General features: G+C 44.3%; 1 long non-coding RNA gene and 1 pseudogene across 1 annotated transcript; both read left to right on the top strand.

Annotated features, from left to right (window-relative positions):
* The first annotated feature begins 4,833 nt into the window (after window positions 1-4,833).
* LOC106992974 (uncharacterized) lies at window positions 4,834-18,038 on the top strand. The gene is made up of 3 exons (XR_013402767.1): window positions 4,834-4,949; window positions 8,442-8,503; window positions 17,967-18,038. It is a non-coding gene; the product is annotated as an uncharacterized LOC106992974 (long non-coding RNA).
* LOC144333766 (small ribosomal subunit protein eS24 pseudogene) lies at window positions 13,789-14,277 on the top strand (annotated as a pseudogene).
* Window positions 18,039-18,421: the final 383 nt, after the last annotated feature.

Below are 18,421 nucleotides of genomic sequence, written 5' to 3'. Positions count from 1 at the left end.
TGCCGATGTGAAGAAACCTTGAAATAAACCTTCGGTGATTTCTTTTCAATCTGACAAAAAACAGAATAAAAGTGAAAAGGTTTAGAGGGAAATAAGAGATCAGCATTCTCCTGGAAAATCAGGGGAAGTGGAGGCCTCTATTTAGAGGAATCTTGCAGAAGCTGAGATCCTCAGTAGGGGCTCTGAGAAGGGTGTCTGGTTTTTGAAGATTACTAGTACAAATGGATCCTTAGCCTCAGTGGACATTGATGTATCCTGTACCTGGCACACTCTTCTGTCATTGCTTCCCTGGAAAAAGTAGGCCTGTTAAAGTCTATTAAGAAAAAATTGAAAATAAGCTTTTAAACTACTAGATAGAGTCATTGACTGTAATGATATATAGGTAGTCCTTCCAATTTTACCACCTGCTCTTCTATGTATTATACATTCTCACTCCAACCCACCTTTCATTCAGTTCAGGTTTTTCTATATCAGCTGATGAATTGGTATTTTGAACTACAGTATGGTGATACAGCCAAGAGTTTCAGTTCAGTTTTGGCAGTCACTACCTTTTGTGATGAGTTTGTTTATGCAATTATTTGAATGTTCGATTGCATTTTGCTCCTATTTTATTAATAAAATGAAGGGAAGCCAGCGGGCACAATGGCTCATGCCTGTAATCCCAGCACTTTGGGAAGTTGAGGCAGGTGGATCACCAGAGGTCAGAAGTTCTAGACCAGCCTGGCCAACATGACAAAAACCCATCTCTACTAAAAATGCAAAAATTAGCTAGGTGTGGTGGCAGGCACCTGTAATCCCAGCTACTCAGGAGGCTGAGACAGGAAATTCGCTTAAACCTGAGAGGTGGAGGTTGCAGTGAGCTGAAGTCACACCACTGCACTCCAGCCTGGGTGACAGAGGGAGACTGTGTCTCAAAAAGAAAAAGAAAATAAAAGAGAAAGAAAGAAAGAAAGAAAGAGAGAGGAAGGAAGGAAGGAAGGAAGGAAGGAAGGAAGGAAGGAAAAGGAAGGAAGGAAGGAAAAATCAAAGGGTTGATATCAATGATGGCAAGTGTAGTTTTCATACACTTAGTATGAGACAAAGATAGAAATCATTTGGCTATTAAAAAGAAACAGAATTCAGCAACAATCAGATGCTGATTTTCCTCATTGAAAAGGAAAAAAATCAATAGAAGAACACATGTAAAGTGCTGGGATTGAGTTACCAAAAATTGTACCTGAAACTGAGGTGTAATGAGAAATTTTATGCTGGACACGGTGGCTCACACCAGTAATCCCAGCACTTTGGTAGGCCGAGTCAGGAAGATCATTTGAGCTCAGGAGTTGGAGAGCAGCCTGGGTGACACAGCAAAAACCTGTCTCTACAAAAAAATACAAAAACTAGCCGAGCATGGTGGCATGAGCCTGTATTCCCAGCTACTTGAGAGACTGAGTGGGAGGATGGCTTGAGCCCAGTCAGAGGTTGTAGTGAGCCAAGATCACGTCACTGCACTCCAGCCTGGGCAACAGAGTCTCAAAAAACCCAGTCTAAAAAATAAAAAAAAAAAAAAAAGGTTGAACCCTCAAGGCTACTTCCAAACACAATACCTTAATCATATTCAAGAGAATAACAATTTTTGTATGTTGGCACAACAGAGATTTCCATAATGTAACTTTAGACAGCTGTTCTCTCTTCATTAGTTTAGTAGGCCAAATATAAAAGAGTTTGTTTATACAAACAGTTTACAAGAAGTTGTGAAATCATGACACTGTGTTGTTGTATAATTGATAAGGTCTTTATGCATGTATTTTGAAGCACAAAAGAGTATATAAGTGGATGTCACAATGGGCAACTTCTTTTCTTCAGTGCCTCCATCAAATCCAGAGAAAAGAGGCATGTTCAGCTAACCTTGATATTTCCATAGAGATGTAGGGCAGAAAATGCCAGGATAAATTTTACAAATCAACTAAACTGATAGTGCCATAAATAAGAAAGGAGAAATGAAAATTATATATTTCTCAAGTCTCACACCAAATCCAAATGATGCTTTTTAAGTGCTTTAAAGACATCCCTAGGCCGGGCGCGGTGACCCAAGCCTGCAATCCCAGCACTTTGGGAGGCCGAGACGGGCGGATCACGAGGTCAGGAGATCGAGACCATCCTGGCTAACACAGTGAAACCCCATCTCTACTAAAAAAATACAAAAAAACTAGCCGGGCAAGGTGGCGGGCGCCTGTAGTCCCAGCTACTCGGGAGGCTGAGGCAGGAGAATGGCGTGAACCCGGGAGGCGGAGCTTGCAGTGAGCCAAGATCACGCCACTGCACTCCAGCCTGGGCGGCAGAGCGAGACTCTGTCTCAAAAAAAAAAAAAAAAAAAAAAAAAGACATCCCACTGGAAAATAGATCATGGTTTTATTTGCCTTCTTCCAATTAGAAAGATTGCTGCTTCATTCTGTATGTTGGTCCCCAGAGAGCTTACAATGGTGAGAGCATGGAAGGAAAAGAAATACTCATCATCTGGAAAGCAGCTCAAAGCAGATGTTGTACAATGCAGTTCAGGCAAAGTCACAGCATCGTAGATAAAGGAGCAGGCTTTACTGGGAAACTTACAAGCTGAGAGCCTGCAAGAGAAGGCATGGGGGATATGCTGGGACCAGGGCTGTTACAGGAGGTAGCTAGTGAGGTATGGGCAGGGCAGGAGAGGGCTCCCCTCACGCACACACCAGGAGTGTCCATCGACCATCAGGTGATGGTCTGGCAGTTGTTAACTGTCTTTCTAAAGTAATAATTGGTCACAGCCACCACCAGGGAAAGGCAGTCTCCTAATAACTAGAAAATGCTTGGCCGGGCCTGGTGGCTGTAATCCCAGCTACTCGGGAGGCTGAGGCAGGAGAATCGCTTGAACCCAGGAGGCGGAAGTTGCAGTGAGCTGAGATGGTGCCACTACACTCCAGCCTGGGCAACAGAGGGAGATTCTGTCTCAAAAAGAAAGAAAGAAAAGAAAATGCCTGAAGGCTGGGCATGGTGGCTCACGCCTGTAATCCCAGCACCTTGGGAGGTTGAGGCGGACAGATCACTTGAGCCCAGGAGTTCAAGACCAGCCTGGGCAACATGGCCAAATCCCATCTCTACAAAAAATACAAAAACTAGCCGGATATGGTGATACACGCCTATAATCCCAGCTACTCAGGATTGAGGTGGGAGGATTGCTTGAGCCTGGGAGGCCAAGGTTACAGTGAGCCAAGATGGCACCACTGCACTCCAGCCTGGGTGACAGAGTGAGACTCTGATGAAAAAAAAAAAGAAAAGGAAAAGGAAAAGGAAAAGGGAAAGGGAAAGGAAAGGAAAGGAAAGGAAAGGAAAGGAAAGGAAAGGAAAGGAAAGGAAAAGAAAGAACTGGTGATCAGCAGCTTCCCGATAAGATCTCAGGAGTGGGAAGAAATAATACGAGACCCTGGAAACATGCCAACGTATAAAACCCCAAGTCAAGAGTTTAAACAGTGCACTCGGTCTCTCAAGTCGCCCACTTGGCCCTCTTCCAAGTGTACTTTCCTTCCTTTAGTTCCTGCTCTAAAGCTTAATAAACTTTTACTCCTGCTCTAAAACTTGCCACAACCTTTCTTCGGCCTTATGCTCCTCATTCGAATTCTTTCTTCTGAGAAGGCAAGCAGATGTTGTACAACGGAGCCCAGGCAAAGTCACAGCATCATAGATGCAGATCTGCAGGGAACTACCACCACTAACGGGGTGTTCTGTTGGACAGGTCATAGTGAGCATTCCAGTGAAGGCACATCCCTCCCTTTTTGTTCTCTCTTTTTCAAGACCAAAACTTGAACATTCTTATCCGTGGGGTCCACATAGACAATGTGGCATCAGGCTGTCTTGATGTAGATGCCAAGAGTCAGGAGTTATCTGAGAAGGCCAGTTGCCTCTTATCTGGAAGTCTTGGGTGCTCACTGGAAGTTGCAGCCCCTCCAGCGGGGAGGGAGAAAGTCATGGGAAGCTGAGTTTGGAAGAAATAGGAAGGCACTGGGTTACAGCTCTTCCCCCGTCCTGGAAGCCCAGAGTCATCTTCAGACTCTACTGTTTCACCACTGGCACTGGTCAGTGGCATCATCTTTTAATATAAAAAGCCATAAAGGGGCCCGGGGCGATAGCTGATGCCTGTAATCCCAGCACTTTGGTTGACCGAAGCAGGAGAGAATAACTTGAGCTCGGGAGCCGGAGACCAGCCTGGGCAACATGGCGAGACCTCCATCTCTAAAAAAATATATAAAAAGTTAGCTGGGCATGGTGGCGGACGCCTGTAATCCCAGCTACTCGGAGGTTACCTTACCACTCCACTCCAGCCTGGGCAACAGAGTGAGACCCTATCTCAAAAAAAAAAAAAAAAAAAAAAGTCATAAAATTTAGGATTCTATTTCTATGAGCATTTTCAGATGCCTTCTCCTTGTTCACAGCTCCTAGGACCTTTTGTTTTATTCTAGTTTAAGCAAAATTTAAATATTTTTAAAGTTGGCAGTTAAAATCACGAAGAAAGGAGATCGAGACCAGCCTGGCCAATATGGTGAAACCGCATCTCCACTAAAAATACAAAAATTAGCCGGGCGTGGTGGCTCGCGCCTATAATCCCAGCTCCTCGGGAGGCTGTAGTAGAAAAATCGCTTGAACCCGGGAGGCGGAGGTTGCACTGAGGCGAGATCATGTCACTGCGCTCCAGCCTGGGCGACAGAGCGAGATTCCGTCTAAAAAAAAATAAAAGAATTTTAAATATTTGTGCCTTCCGGCCTCGGCGGTGAAGTTAGTTCTCTTTGAAGGCTGCCGCTAACTCATTGCCACCTGCTGGAGAAGAGAAGAAGTGCAGCCGGACGCCTGCCGCCGTGTCTGGCCTGTGCCGCCGCCTCCGCAGCCCGAAATCATCCCGCGCTCCAAGGCACCGCCCTGGTGCTCCAGGTGAAGGCTGAAGAACGGTATGTGCTATGTGCGGTGGGCTCTGGCAAAGGCGGGTTCCCGCCCTTTCCATTCCTGTGGAGTGTGGTGTGTGCGACCTGCACCCTTCCCTTTACTGTGGGGGTGGGCACCTCGGCGAACCGCAAAACAGCAGGCGGACTCCCCTGCTGGAGAGAAGCCGGGGAAGTGCAATGGTAAGAGGAGCGGTGGCCACACCTGCTGCTGTGAGGATCTGAGCAGGGTTGGGTTTTTATTGTTGTTGTTGTTGTTGTTTGTTTTTGTTTTTGTGTTGTGTGTGTGTGTGTGTTTTAATTATACTTTAAGTTCTGGGATACATGTGCAGAACCTGCAGGTTTGTTACATAGGTATACATGTGCCATGGTGGTTTGCTGCACCCTTAAACCCATCATCTACATTAGGTATTTCTCCTAAAGCTATCCCTCCCCTAGACCCCACCCCCCGACAGGCCCTGGTATGTGATGTTCCCCTCCCTGTGTCCATGTGTTCTCATTGTTCAACTCCCACCTATGAGTGAGAACATGCGGTGTTTGGTTTTCTGTTCTTGTGATAGTTTGCTGAGAATCATTGTTTCAAGCTTCATCCATATCCCTGCAAAGGACATGAATTCATCCTTTTTTATGGCTGCCGTTTTTTTATTTTGTTTGGTTTTGTTTTTGGAGATGGAGTCTTGCTGTGTCACCCAGGCTGGAGTGCAGTGATGCGATCTCAGCTCACTGCTCACTGCAACCTTCGCCTCCAGGGTTCAAGCAATTCTCCTGCCTCAGCCTCCCAAGTAGGTGGGATTACAGGCGCCCACCACCACGCCAGGCTAATTTTTTTTTTTTTTGTAGAGGCAGGGTCTTTCTTTGTTGCCAAGGCTAGTCTTGAACTCCTGGTCTTGAACTCCTGGTGGGTGTATTCCGCCTGCCTCAGCCTCCCAAAGTGCTGGGATTACAGGCATGAGCCACGGCATCCAGCCTGGAGCAGCTTTGATGTGCTTCTATAGTGTGTGAACAGGTGAAGTTTACTTATTTAGGCTAATGTCATATGACCTTAGGAATAAAAATTAGAGAAAGCAATTTTCAAGCCTGCTCTTGTAGGTATAAAATTAGGCCTGTAAGCAAGAGATTTGAAAACTCGTTCACCACAGACCACTGACATTTTTCATGGCTCCAAGAAAGTAGTTAGATGTATTGAATACCTAAGTATTTAACTGTTGTTTGTTTCAAGAATATCACTAGGGCTGCCGGGCATGGTGGCTCATGCCTATAATACCAGCACTTTGGGAGGCCAAAGTGGGCGGTTCACTTGAGGTCAGGAGTTAGAGGCCAGCCTGGCCAATATGGCGAAACCCTGTCTCTACTAAAAATACAAAAATTAGCCCCGCGTGGTGGCTGTGCACTTGTAATCCCAGCTACTCGGGAAGCTGAGGCAGGAGAATTGCTTGAACCTGGGAGGTGGAGGTTGCAGTAGGGGAACCTGCTAGGGGAAATTGTTTTTCAAATCCATCCACTTCTTTTCTTCCCAACTGAGTCATAGTTCAGGGAACCACACTCTCTCCCCTAGATCTGCCTCTCCCTACCTTGAGGGTTCTCTGCTTCCAGGCTTGCCAGCATCTGAGCCATTCGACAGCAAGTAGAATGATCATTATAAAATGCAGATCTGAGTATGTCTTTGCCCTGCTTGAAAATCCTTCAATGGCCTGGTGTCGTAGTGCACACCTGTAATCCCTACTATTTGGGAGGCTGAGGTGGGAGGATGGCTTGAGCCCAGGAGTTGGAGGCTGCAGTGAGCTATGATTGCCACTGCACTCCAGCCTGGGTGACAGAGTGAGGACCTGTCTAAAAGAGAAAGAAAGAGAGAGTGTGAGAAAGAGGAGGGAAGGGTGGGGAGAAGAAAGAAAGGCGGGGGAGAGAGAGAGAAAGATGAGAGAGAGAAAGAAAAAAGAGAGGGAGGGAGGGAGGAAGGAAGGAACGAAGGAAGGAAAAAAGGGAAGGAGGGAGGGAGTATGAAAGGAAGGAAGGGAAGGAAGGAAGGGAGGAAGACAAAGGAAAGGAAGGAAGGGAGGAAGGAGGAAAGGAATGAAGAAAGAGGAAGGGAAAGAAAAGGAATAGAAGGAAGGGATCCTTTCATTGTTTTGGAGTCCAAACCCTCTAATAAGTTTATGAGGCCACTCTGGGGCTGGCCCAGCCTCTTCTTTTAACCTGGTGCTTGTGCCATGCAGCCTCCCTTTCTCAAGCACATCACTTCTGGGCCTTTATACACACCCCCTTCCCTCACGCAGTCACTGTTGAAGGAAATGGCTTTTTTCTTCTTCTTCAGGCCTTAGCTTCCTTTTGGAAGAGGCCCCTAGCCTCCCTGAGACTGGCTGGGTTCTGCTTCACTCTCACAGCCCAGCCCAGCCTAGCCCAGTCCCTTGGACCATTCACAGCCCATGAGAAGTTGGGTCCTCTCTCCATCCCCTTACACTTCAGGCTCCCTGAGGGCAGGACCAGGTCTTGTTGACTTTTGTATCCCAGTGTCTAGTGTGCCTGGTCCATAATAGGTGTTTAGAAACTAGGAACCTGTTCATCAGTGGGAACACATGGACACAGGGAGGGGAACAACACACACTGGGGCCTGTTGGGGGCGCTGGGGGAGGGAGGGGCTTAATACCTAGGTGATGGGTTGATGGGTGCCGCAAACCACCATGGCACACATTTACCTATGTAACAAACCTGCACGTTCTGCACGTGTATCCCAGAACCTAAAATTAATTTTTTTTTTTAAAAAAGGAACCTGTTCATGTTGCATGAATAAGTGGAATATTTGAAACATTTTTAATTCCCAAGAAAAAATATGTATGCCATCAATTTTATGGACTAAATTAGAATCCAATTCTTTAAAAGTAGGTTTTCTGATAAAGGAGAAATTCCCAATTTACTGTCATGGTTTGATTTTTTTAAAAAAAAAACTGATGTGAGAAATGAAATTAAAATGTTTGGCCAGGTGTGGTGGCTTATGCCTCTAATCCGAGCACTTTACGAGGGCAAGACAGGAGGATCACTTGAGCCCAGGAGTTCAAGACCAGCCTGGGCAAAATAGCGAGATATTGTCTCTACAAAAAATAAAATAAAATGTCCCCCCAAATCTGTTATAAATGAGATAAGACCCATGAGAATCATTCAACTCTTCCTTTTCTTAGACCTGACTTTCTCAATAGAATGTGTATTACTTAAGAATGAGAGTTTTTACAAGACTAAAATACTATTCTGAAAAATAAGTGTGACTTTGCACTGATTAAATTTGGCCATAGTTAATTAATCCATAATATTTGATATGGTTTGGCTGTGTCCCCACCCAAATCGCATCCTGAATTGTATTTCCCATAATCCCCACGTGTGATGGGAGGGACCCAGTGGGAGATAATTGAATCATGGGGGTGGTTACCCCCATGCTGCTGTTCTCATGACAGCAAGTGGGTTCTCATGAGATCTGATGGTTTTATAAGGGGCTTTTCCCAATTTGCTCAGCACTGCCTCTTTCCTGCTGCCATGTGAAGAAGGATGTATTTGCTTCCCCTTCCACCATGATGGTAAGTTTCCTGAGGCCTCCCCAGCCACGCCGAACTGTGAGTCAATTAAACTTCTTTCCTTTTTTAATTACCCAGTCTTGGGCAGTCCCTTATAGCAGCATGAGAATGGACTAATACAATATTCTTTCCTATTAAAGAAAACTTTATTTTAATAAAGTTGTAGAACACTTTTTTTTTTTTTTTTTTTTTTTTTAGTCTAAAACCAGGGCAAGTTTAAATTCTGGACCTCCAAACCAGATTTCAGAAAGACTTAATCGTTCCAGAATCACCTTATTATTAACAGGGTTTGTTTGTGCCTTCATTCTAGGGGCTCTCAAACACACCAAAGCCTGCTAAGGCTCCAGCTCTCTCTATGAAGCAAGACACCCCTGTGTCCAGTGGCATTTGGCAAGGACCCTGAGGTCACAGCCTGGTTTTGTGATGTGGTGATAACGACTTTAAGTGGTGAACGCCAAAGATTTTATATTCTGTGTGCAAATCATGATGGATCTAATGGCACAGCATGTAAAATTTCCCAAGTATTGCTTTGCCACCTCCACTGCTCATTAATTTAACTTGGTAGGAGTTTCTTGATGGAAGACAATCAAACATTTTTATGAATGAGTCGCAAATACTATTACACTGATTCTTTGGAAAATGTAATTCTTATTGTTTTATAAGAAAACAGTCATCACCTGCAATAGACTGATGTTTGTGCTCCCCTCACCCCCAACCAAATTTATATGTTGAAATGTTGAAATTCTAACCACTGGTGTGTATCAGGAGGTGGGACATTTGGAAGGAAATAAGGTCATGAGGATGGAACCTTCATGAATGGGATTAGTGTCCTTATAAAAGGGGACCCCAGAGAGCTCTCTGGCCCTCCTTCTGCTTTGTGAGAATACAGCAAGAAGATGGCTGTGTCTGAACCAGGAAGTGGACCCTCAGACACTGACTTTGCTAGCACCTTGCTCTTAGACTCCCCATCCTCCAGAACTATGAGAAATAAATCTGTTGTTGAAGCCACTCAGTCTATGGTATTTTTGTTACAGCAGTCTGAACAAACTAAGACATCATGTTTCTTAGTTTTCCAGAAATAAACATATTTTCCAAGGACAGAAAAGGACAAAAGCAGAAAGCAAAAGATACTTCCTGGTATTCTCCTGGTAGGAATTTTCCTCCAGCTACAAGAACATTAGTGTAGTGGGCTGAACAATGGTCCCCTAAGATAGCAAGTCCTAATCCCTAATACCTTTGGAACCTGAAAATGTTACCGTATTTGGAAAAGGCTCTTTGAAGATGTGATTTTTTTTTTCAGATTTATTTTTAGATAGGGAGATTCTCCTGGATTATCCAGGTGGGTCCTAAATGCCATCACATGCATCTTTGTAAGAGATAGGCAGAGAGAGATTTGAGACAGACATAGAAGAGGTAATGTGAAAACAGAGGCAAATATTGGAGTGATGCTTCCACAAGCCAAGGAATGCCAGCAGCCATCAGAAGCCAGAAGAAGCAAAAAGAATGAATTCTCAGCTGGGTGTGGCGGCTCATGCCTGCAATGTCGGCACTTTGGGAGGCCAAGGCAGGTAAATGGCTTGATCCCAGGAGTTCAAGACCAGCCGTAGGCAATATGATGTAACCCTGTCAGGAGGTCAGGAATTCAAGACCAGCCTGGCCAACATGGTGAAACCTTGTCCTACTAAAAATACAAAAATTAGGCGGGCTTGGTGGCAGGCACCTGTAATTCCAGCTACTCGGGAGGCTGAGGCAGGAGAATCACTTGAACCCCGGAGGCAGAGGTTGCAGTGAGCCAAGATCGCACCACTGCACTCCAGCCTAGGTGACAGAGTGAAACTCTGTCTCGTAAAATAAAATAAAATAAAATAAAATAAACTGGACTTCAGGGAAATAGGTCAGTAGCAAACTGCTCAAATCCTAATGCGATGTTGTAACCAGAGCACTAAAAAAAAAAATCATAATGCTGATAAAAAAAAAATATGAGCCCATTCTATCTACACTTGCATGTGCACCCACCTTCATCGTCAGCCAGCCTTTGCAGCATCAAACCCTTGGGCTCACACTACCTACTCTGAGATGTAGACACGTGAGGGAATTAGAGATCATCTTCATTGGGAAAAAAGGCTTCTGGAATTAAATGAATGACATGTACACATAACTTCTTCGTCTGCACTTTTACCAGATAGCTTAACATTGGGGAAAAACTCGTGGTCTTTAAAGTCACTATATTGCCACTACTTGCACAAAAGGAAAGTATTTCTTCAGGATTTGTTTTTTTTTCCTTTAAGATCTTCATACATTGCTTCAAAATATTAATGTGCAATGAAAAATAGCATAGAAACCATGTGACTTCCATGTTATGCTGTCCTCAGTGCCCTAATTACCAATTTACATGTGACCTATTATTACAGAAACACATCATAGAAGAAAGGACTATGTTCAGGAGGTTAGGGAGGAGAAGATTTTGTGTAGCAATGATCTTGTTACTTGGTCTTATTGGAGCTGTACAAAAGGCACAAAAATGGAAATATTGAACGTATTAGTCAGCATTGTATCTGCATGCATGCAAACAGAAACTCAACTACCATGTCTTTACCAAATAGGGATTTGTTTTTCCACATGGTCAGGATTCAAAGGTGGGCAGGCCAGGCTGCTGCAGCTGCTCTAGGGACCCAGGTTCCTCCTAGCTCCCTGTACCATCCTTAGATTGTTGCTTTCATCTTCATGGTGGCAGGACAGCTACTTGACCATCAAGCATCGAGTCCATGAGTCAGGCAGGAGGAAGAAGGACAATGGGCATGTTCCTGGAAGCACCACGAAGCCACTGTTTATAGAGCTGAGAGTTGGCCAGATCATGTCATAAAGTAACCCCAACTACAAGAGAGGCTGGGCATTCAATATTTTAAGTGGGTAGACTGTGCCCAGAATAAAATTGGATTCTGTGAGTAAACACAATGGGAAAATGGCTATTGGCAAGCAGCTGGCAGTGTCTGCCACATTGGCATAAAATGTGTCTTAAAGATGCTCATTATAAATCTGATATTTATTTATTTATTTGAGATGAAGTCTCACTCTGTCACACCCGGGCAGGAGTGCAGTGGTGCAATCTCAGCTCACTGCACACTCTATCTCCCAGGTTCAAGTGATTCTCCTGTCTCAGCCTCCCAAGTAGCTGGGATTACAAGCATGCACAACCACACCCAGCTAATTTTTGTAGAGACAAGATTTCGCCATGTTGGCCAGGCTGGTCTTGAACTCCTGACCTCAAATGATCTGCCTGCCTCAGCCTCCCAAAGTGCTGGGATTACAGGTGTGAGCCACCGCACTCAGCCATAAATCTGCTATTTATTGAGCTCAGAAATTTCTTAGGAGGCCTTAGGGTTGATGCTCACAGGAAACAATTTTCCTCTGCAGGGAAATCTTAAAGAATACCACTTTAAAAATTACTGGATTGGCCTGGCGCAGTGGTTCATGCCTGTAATCCCAGTACTTTGGGAGGCCGAGGCGGGCAGATCATGAGGTTAGGAGTTTGAGACCAGCCTGGCCAACATAATGAAACCCCGTCTCTACTGAAAATACAAAAAAATTAGCTGGGTGTGGTGGCGAGGGCTGTAATCCCAGCTACTTCGGAGGCTGAGGTAGTAGAATCCAGGAGGCAGAGGTTGCAGTGAGCCGAGATCGTGCCACTGTAGTCCAGCCTGAGCGACAGTGCAAGGCTCTGTCTCAAAAATAAAGAAATAAATTACTGGATTAGGTTCTGCAGATGCTTTTGAATAATGTTTTTTGTTTTTTGGGTTTTCTTTGAGATGGAGTTTCACTCTTGTCACCCAGGCTGGAGTGCAATGGCACGATCTCGGCTCACTGTAACTTCCTGTGTTCAAGTGATTCTCCTGCCTCAGCCTCCTGAGTAGCTGAGATTATAGATGCACGCCACCACGCCCGGCTAATTTTTGTATTTTTAGTAGAGATGGGGTTTCATCATCTTGGCCAGGCTGGTCTCAAACTCCTGACCTCAGGTGATCCGCCCACCTTAGCCTCCCAAAGTGCTGGGATTACAGATGTGAGCCACTGTGCCTGGCTTGAATAATGTTAATAAGGGGTTTTGAATAATGCTGCTAAAAGGACTCTAGGAATGTATACAACTTTAGATTTAAAAACAAAACAAACACAAACTTCTATAATTTGCAGTCTCCCACATCTCTTCATTTGTAAAATGTATTACACTGAATCAAAACACATGAGACACATAAATCAGATTTAATTTTCAATTAGAATAAAACTCCTGATCTATTATCTGGGTAAAACTTATTAATCCCTAAAAGTTCTCTTTAAAATGAGCTGTTTGTTGTAACACATTCCCTAAAAACAAAAGTACCACATTTAACTTCAGGAGAGCTAAGTGCGAGTGCCAGTTCTTCCATTTATTAGTTGGTGACTGCAGGGGACATAAGACCTATGCAGGATCTGCTCCCACTTTGTTCCTTCTCTGGAGTACCCCAATCTTGCTCAAGTATCTCCCCATCCCATACCTACGAGAAACTGACCCCACCCCCAGCGCCATAGGTAATCCGCCCTTCCTCCAGTGATTTGGGCAGAAATGGGCATTAGTAAGTATAGGTTGGGATTCTAATTAATAATACTAATGTTGAAAAAATTACTCACTGTTCCACATCCCCACATTCTAATCTATAAAACAGGGATGATGCTGTTGGCTCTATTTAACATAATCACCGTAAAGTGCTTTTTTATTTTGCAATATGGAATACATTCAGAAGATGGTATTGTGTGAAAAAGAAACAGAAGTAAGTGGACTAGCTTGGGACATTTCCTATAAACTGTTATTGTTGTATTTGGAAATTATGGAAGCTATTTTCTTTTAAAAACTATTTCAAATGTGTGCATTCAAATGAGTGTCAGGTACTTTGAATTAGTCACATTGTGAATTTCTGCATATATTCAATCAATCATCCTCCTATGCACCAGGCACCATAGTAGTTGCTAGGGTACAGTAATTCGCAAGATGGTCATAAGATGTAGCAGGGACTTCTCTTAGGAGCCTGCCGTGCACTTTCTCCAAGCATGGAAATAAAGGAAAAGTTTTAGTTATCACAGGGGAAATTCCAGTCACCTAGTGAGCCCTGAGAAGTAAATGAGCAACTTGATAAGCAAGAAGGTAATGGTAGCTTAAAACAATAGCCAAGAAAGTTTGAATTCCGGGATGTTTTGCTCCCTACAGAAACTAAAGAGAACTCTTCTCCCCCCTGGCTGGCTGAGGGTAGGCTGCCATCATGAACCACACGGTAACTATCCTAACTAGAAAGTTCATGACTACTTCAGAAGAAAAAGATGCTCATTGATGTCCTTCACCCCTGGAAGGCAACAGTGCCTGAGACAGAAATTCAGGGAAAACTAGCCAAAATGTACAAGACCACACTGGATGTCATCTTTGTATTTGGATTCAGAACTCATGTTGGTTGTGGCTTTGGCACAATTTATGATTCCCTGGATTATGTAAAGTAAAATGAACCCAAACATACCAAACACAGACTTGCAAGACAAGGCCTGTATGAGAAGAAAAAGACCTCAAGAAACCAACTAAAAGAATGCAAGAAGAGAATGGAGAAAGTCAGGGGGACTGCAAAGGCCAATGTTGGTGCTGGCAAAAAGCCGAAGGAGTAAAGGTACTGCAAGGATGTTATCTGCAGCCCGTGAGGATTTTTCACAATAGCATTAATAAGGCTGGGTGCGGTGGCTCACGCCTGTAATCCCAGCACTTTGGGAGGCCAAGGCGGGTGGATCACAAGGTCAGGAATTCAAGACCAGCCTGTAATCCCAGCTACTCGGGAGGCTGAGGCAGGAGAATAGTGTGAACCCGGGAGGTGGAGGTTGCAGTGAGCCGAGGTTGCAGTGAGCCGAGGTTGCACCATTGTACTCCAGCCTGGGCACAGAGAAAGACTCTGTCTCGAAAAAAAAAAAAAAAGAGGCTTGGCACGGTGGCTCATGCCTGTAATCTCAATGTCAGAGGAAAGGGGTCCTGATCCAGACCCCAAGAGAGTGTTCTTGGATCTTGCGCAAGGAAGAATTCAGGGCAAGTCTACAGTGCAAAGCAAAAGCAAATTTATTAGGAAAGTAGAGGAATAAAAGAATGGCTACTCCATAGACAGAGCAGCTCCCACGGCTGCCCATTTTTATGGTTATTTCTTGATAATATTCTAAACAAGGGGTGGATTATTCATGCCTCCCCTTTTAGACCATATAGGGTAACTTCCTGATGTTGCCATGGCATTTGTAAACTGTCATGGGGCTGATGGGAGTGTAGCAGTGAGGACGGCCAGAGGTTACTCTCACGACCATCTTGGTTTTGGTGGGTTTTATCTGGCTTCTTTACTGCAACCTGTTTTATCAGCAAGGTCTTTATGACCTGTATCTTGTGCTGACCTTGTATCTTATCCTGTGACTTAGAGAACACCTTAACCATCTGGGAATACCGCCCAGTAGGTCTCAGCCTCCTTTTACCCAGCTCCTTTTCAAGATGGAGTTGCTCTGGTTTCACACACCTCTGACACCAGCACATTGGGAGGTCGAGGCGGGCGGATCACCTGAGGTCAGGAGTTTGAGACCAGCCTGGTCAACATGGTGAAACCCCGTCTCTACTAAAAATACAAAAATTAGCCAAGCGTGCCGGTGCGCACCTGTAATCCCAACTACGTGGGAGGCTGAGGCAAGAGAATCGCTTGAACCTGGGAGGTGGAGATTGCTGTGAACCAACATTCCAACACTGCACTCCAGCCTGGGTGACAGAGACTCTGTCTCAAAAAAAAAAAAAAGAAAGAAAAGAAAGAAAAGAAAAGAAAGAAAGAAAGAGAAACTAAAGATAACCTCCTAACATAGGTCACTGAGTTGTTTTTCAGAAACATGGATGCCCAGCAAATGAATCCACTGGCACCCAGACTTCAGGTAAGCGGGAACTGAGGACTCAACTCTAACCGCTATTTTTTTTTTCTGAAGTTCTTTCTGAGGGGCCTGGAGGAAGTCACGCCCATGAGCCAAAGCTAACACTCTTTTCTTCTGACCCCAAATTTTTAGACAAACCTTTGCCATCTTAACCAACTGCAAATCAGAAAATCTTTGAATCTATGACCTGTAACCCGGCCCATGCCCCACCATCCACTTTGAGATGTCCCGTCTTTTTAGGTCAAACCAGCATATAGCCTCCATGTATTGATTTATGACTTTGCCTGTAACCTCTGCCTCTGCCTTTAAAAACCCTTGCCAAGGCGGACAAATCAACTGAGGTCAGGAGTTCGAGACCAGCCTGGCCAATATGGCAAAACCCCGTCTCTACTAAAAATACAAAAATTAGCCAGGCGTGGTGGCGGGAGCCTGTAATCCCAGCCACTAGGGAGGCTGAGGCAGGAGAATTGCTTGAACCTGGGAGATTGCAGTGAGCCAAGATCGCGCCACCGCACTCCAGCCTGGGCAACAGACCAAGACTCCATCTCAAAAACTAAATAAATATAAAAACCCTTACTTGCAAGCCATTGGGGAGATCAGGTCTTAAGTATGAGCTGCCTGATTCTTCTTGCTTGGTGCACTGCAAAGATAAATACCCTTCTTCCTCCTAAGGCAAACTGCAGAGTGAATGTTTGGCTTTACTGAGCCAGGTGAGCAGACCCCAGTTCAGTCCTGTACCAGGCACAGGTCCCTGCCCTCATGGAGCTGCAACTGCCAGTGATCTGTTGCAGTGCCCAAAACAGACTCACCCAGAGGCAGATTCCGAGCAATGCAAAAACACCAATCTCATTCTTTTATTGCTAGGCTTTTTTTTTTTTCCCTAAGTCAATACTATTAGTTTGATTACATATCTTATTCGCTAGGCTTTTTATCAAATCACTTATGTTACTTTTTAAAAATTAACCTGTTCCACCACACGCGGTGGCTCACGCCTGTACTCTCAGCATTTTGGGAGGCCGAAGCGGGGGGATCACAAGGCCAGGAGATCGAGACCATCCCGGCTAACACGGTGAAACCCTGTCCCTACTAAAAACACAAAGAATTAGCCGGGCATGGTGGCGGGTGCCTGTAGTCCCAGCTACTCGGGAGGCTGAGGCAGGAGAATGGGGTGAACCCGGGAGGCGGAGCTTGCAGTGAGCTGAGATCGCGCCACTGCACTCCAGCCTGGGCGACTGAGCGAGACTCTGTCTCAAAAAAAACAAAAATAAAAATAAAAAATAAAAATTAACCTGTTCTCAGTCAGGTATGGTGGCTAACACCTGTAAATCCAGCACTTTGGGAAGCCGAGGCAGGAGGATCACTTGAGCTCAAGAATTCAAGACCAGCCTGGGCAACATGGCAAAACCCCATCACTACTAAAACTACAAAAATTAGCTGGGTGTGGTGGCACATGCCTGTAATTCCAGCTACTTGGGAGGCTGAGGAAGGAGAATCGCTTGAATCCAGGAGGTGGAGGTTGCAGTGAACTGAGATTGCACTACTGCACTCCAGCCTGGGCGACAGAACAAGATCAGTGATCTGTCTCAAAAAAAAGAAAGAAATTGCAATCTGGAAGGATGGTTAGAACCATTCTTTTGAGGGCGCCATCACTACTTGAAAACATGCATGTTAAAGTTCTGTTTAAAAACTCACATTATTTTTTAGTCCCAGGTTAAGAGTGTAGCATTACTTTACAATGAACCACCTTCAGATGTGGCAGTGATTGCAGTTGCCCCCTATTATTCTGTCATTCTGTCATTGTCATTGTGAGATATTCATTTTAAACACCTAGAGAAGGGAAAATTAATCATGCTTTAAAATCAGATAAAGCATTAATGGTCTTGAAAATTTAATACTAATTCTCAGTTTTTAGTTTTCACACAGATGAAACTTTCTGATTTAGAAATAAACCTAGGGGAAGATTTAATGAGTAATTGATATTAAAAAGTTGAAATCACATGTATGCTCTAATTTTTTTACATGAAAGCAATTTTGCTTTCCACGTCTTTTTTTTTTTTTTTTTTTTTTTTTTTTTTTGAGACAGAGTTTAGCTCTGTTGCCCCAGCTGGAGTGCAGTGGTGTGATCTCAGCTCACTGTACACTCCACTTCCTGGGTTCACGCCATTCTCCTGCCTCAGCCTCCTGAGTAGCTGGGACTACAGGCGCCCGCCACCACACCCAGCTACTTTTTGTATTTTTAGTAGAGACGGGGTTCCACCGTGTTAGCCAGGATGGTCTCGATGTCCTGACCTCGTGATCCTCCCCCCTCAGCTTCCCAAAGTACTGGGATTACAGGCATGAGCCACCGCACCCGGCTCCACATCCTTTTATTTGAAAGAATTGAGTCTCACATTTGTCAGATAAATTGCTGCCTAAATTATCTAAGATAATTTTCACATTCTTGCGTGGAAATCAAATTTTGCAAGGTTATAGAATTAACTTAGAAGTGACAACGGTGTGTTCTTTCTTCCAGGAGGGCTTGCTAATTGAAGTTGAAGCATCGAATGTCCTGAAAGCACTCAAACTCATCAGGTAACAAAAGCCCAGAGGACGGAAATGAAGCAAAGCAAGTTGGTTCTTGAAATGAAACTCTGGAAATCCCAACTTGAGAAAATAAAGAGGCAGGAAAAAAAAAAAAAAAAAAAAAAACTAGAAAAAGAAAAAAAAATCACAAAATAAAAGGCACTTAGGAAGGGTTTTTTTTGTTTAAGTATTTATTTTTTTCCATTATAAGCATTACACAGATTATACTATGGTTATGAAATTGTAAAACTATGTCTGTTTGTTGTGTGTCTCTTCTCTCACTACTTTAAAATGTAAAAAAGAACTCCCCTTGCCTATATCTTACATGTGCTGGATTACAAGCTCAGATGCCCACTGGGCCGATCTCAAAAGAGGTTCTGCAAAGTGGGGGACCATGTCCAGAAT

Source organism: Macaca mulatta, chromosome 13, assembly GCF_049350105.2.
Source record: "Macaca mulatta isolate MMU2019108-1 chromosome 13, T2T-MMU8v2.0, whole genome shotgun sequence".
NCBI lineage: Eukaryota > Metazoa > Chordata > Mammalia > Primates > Cercopithecidae > Macaca > Macaca mulatta.
The sequence above is the reverse complement of the archived record's forward strand: the minus strand, read 5'-3'. Positions and strand labels throughout refer to the sequence as shown.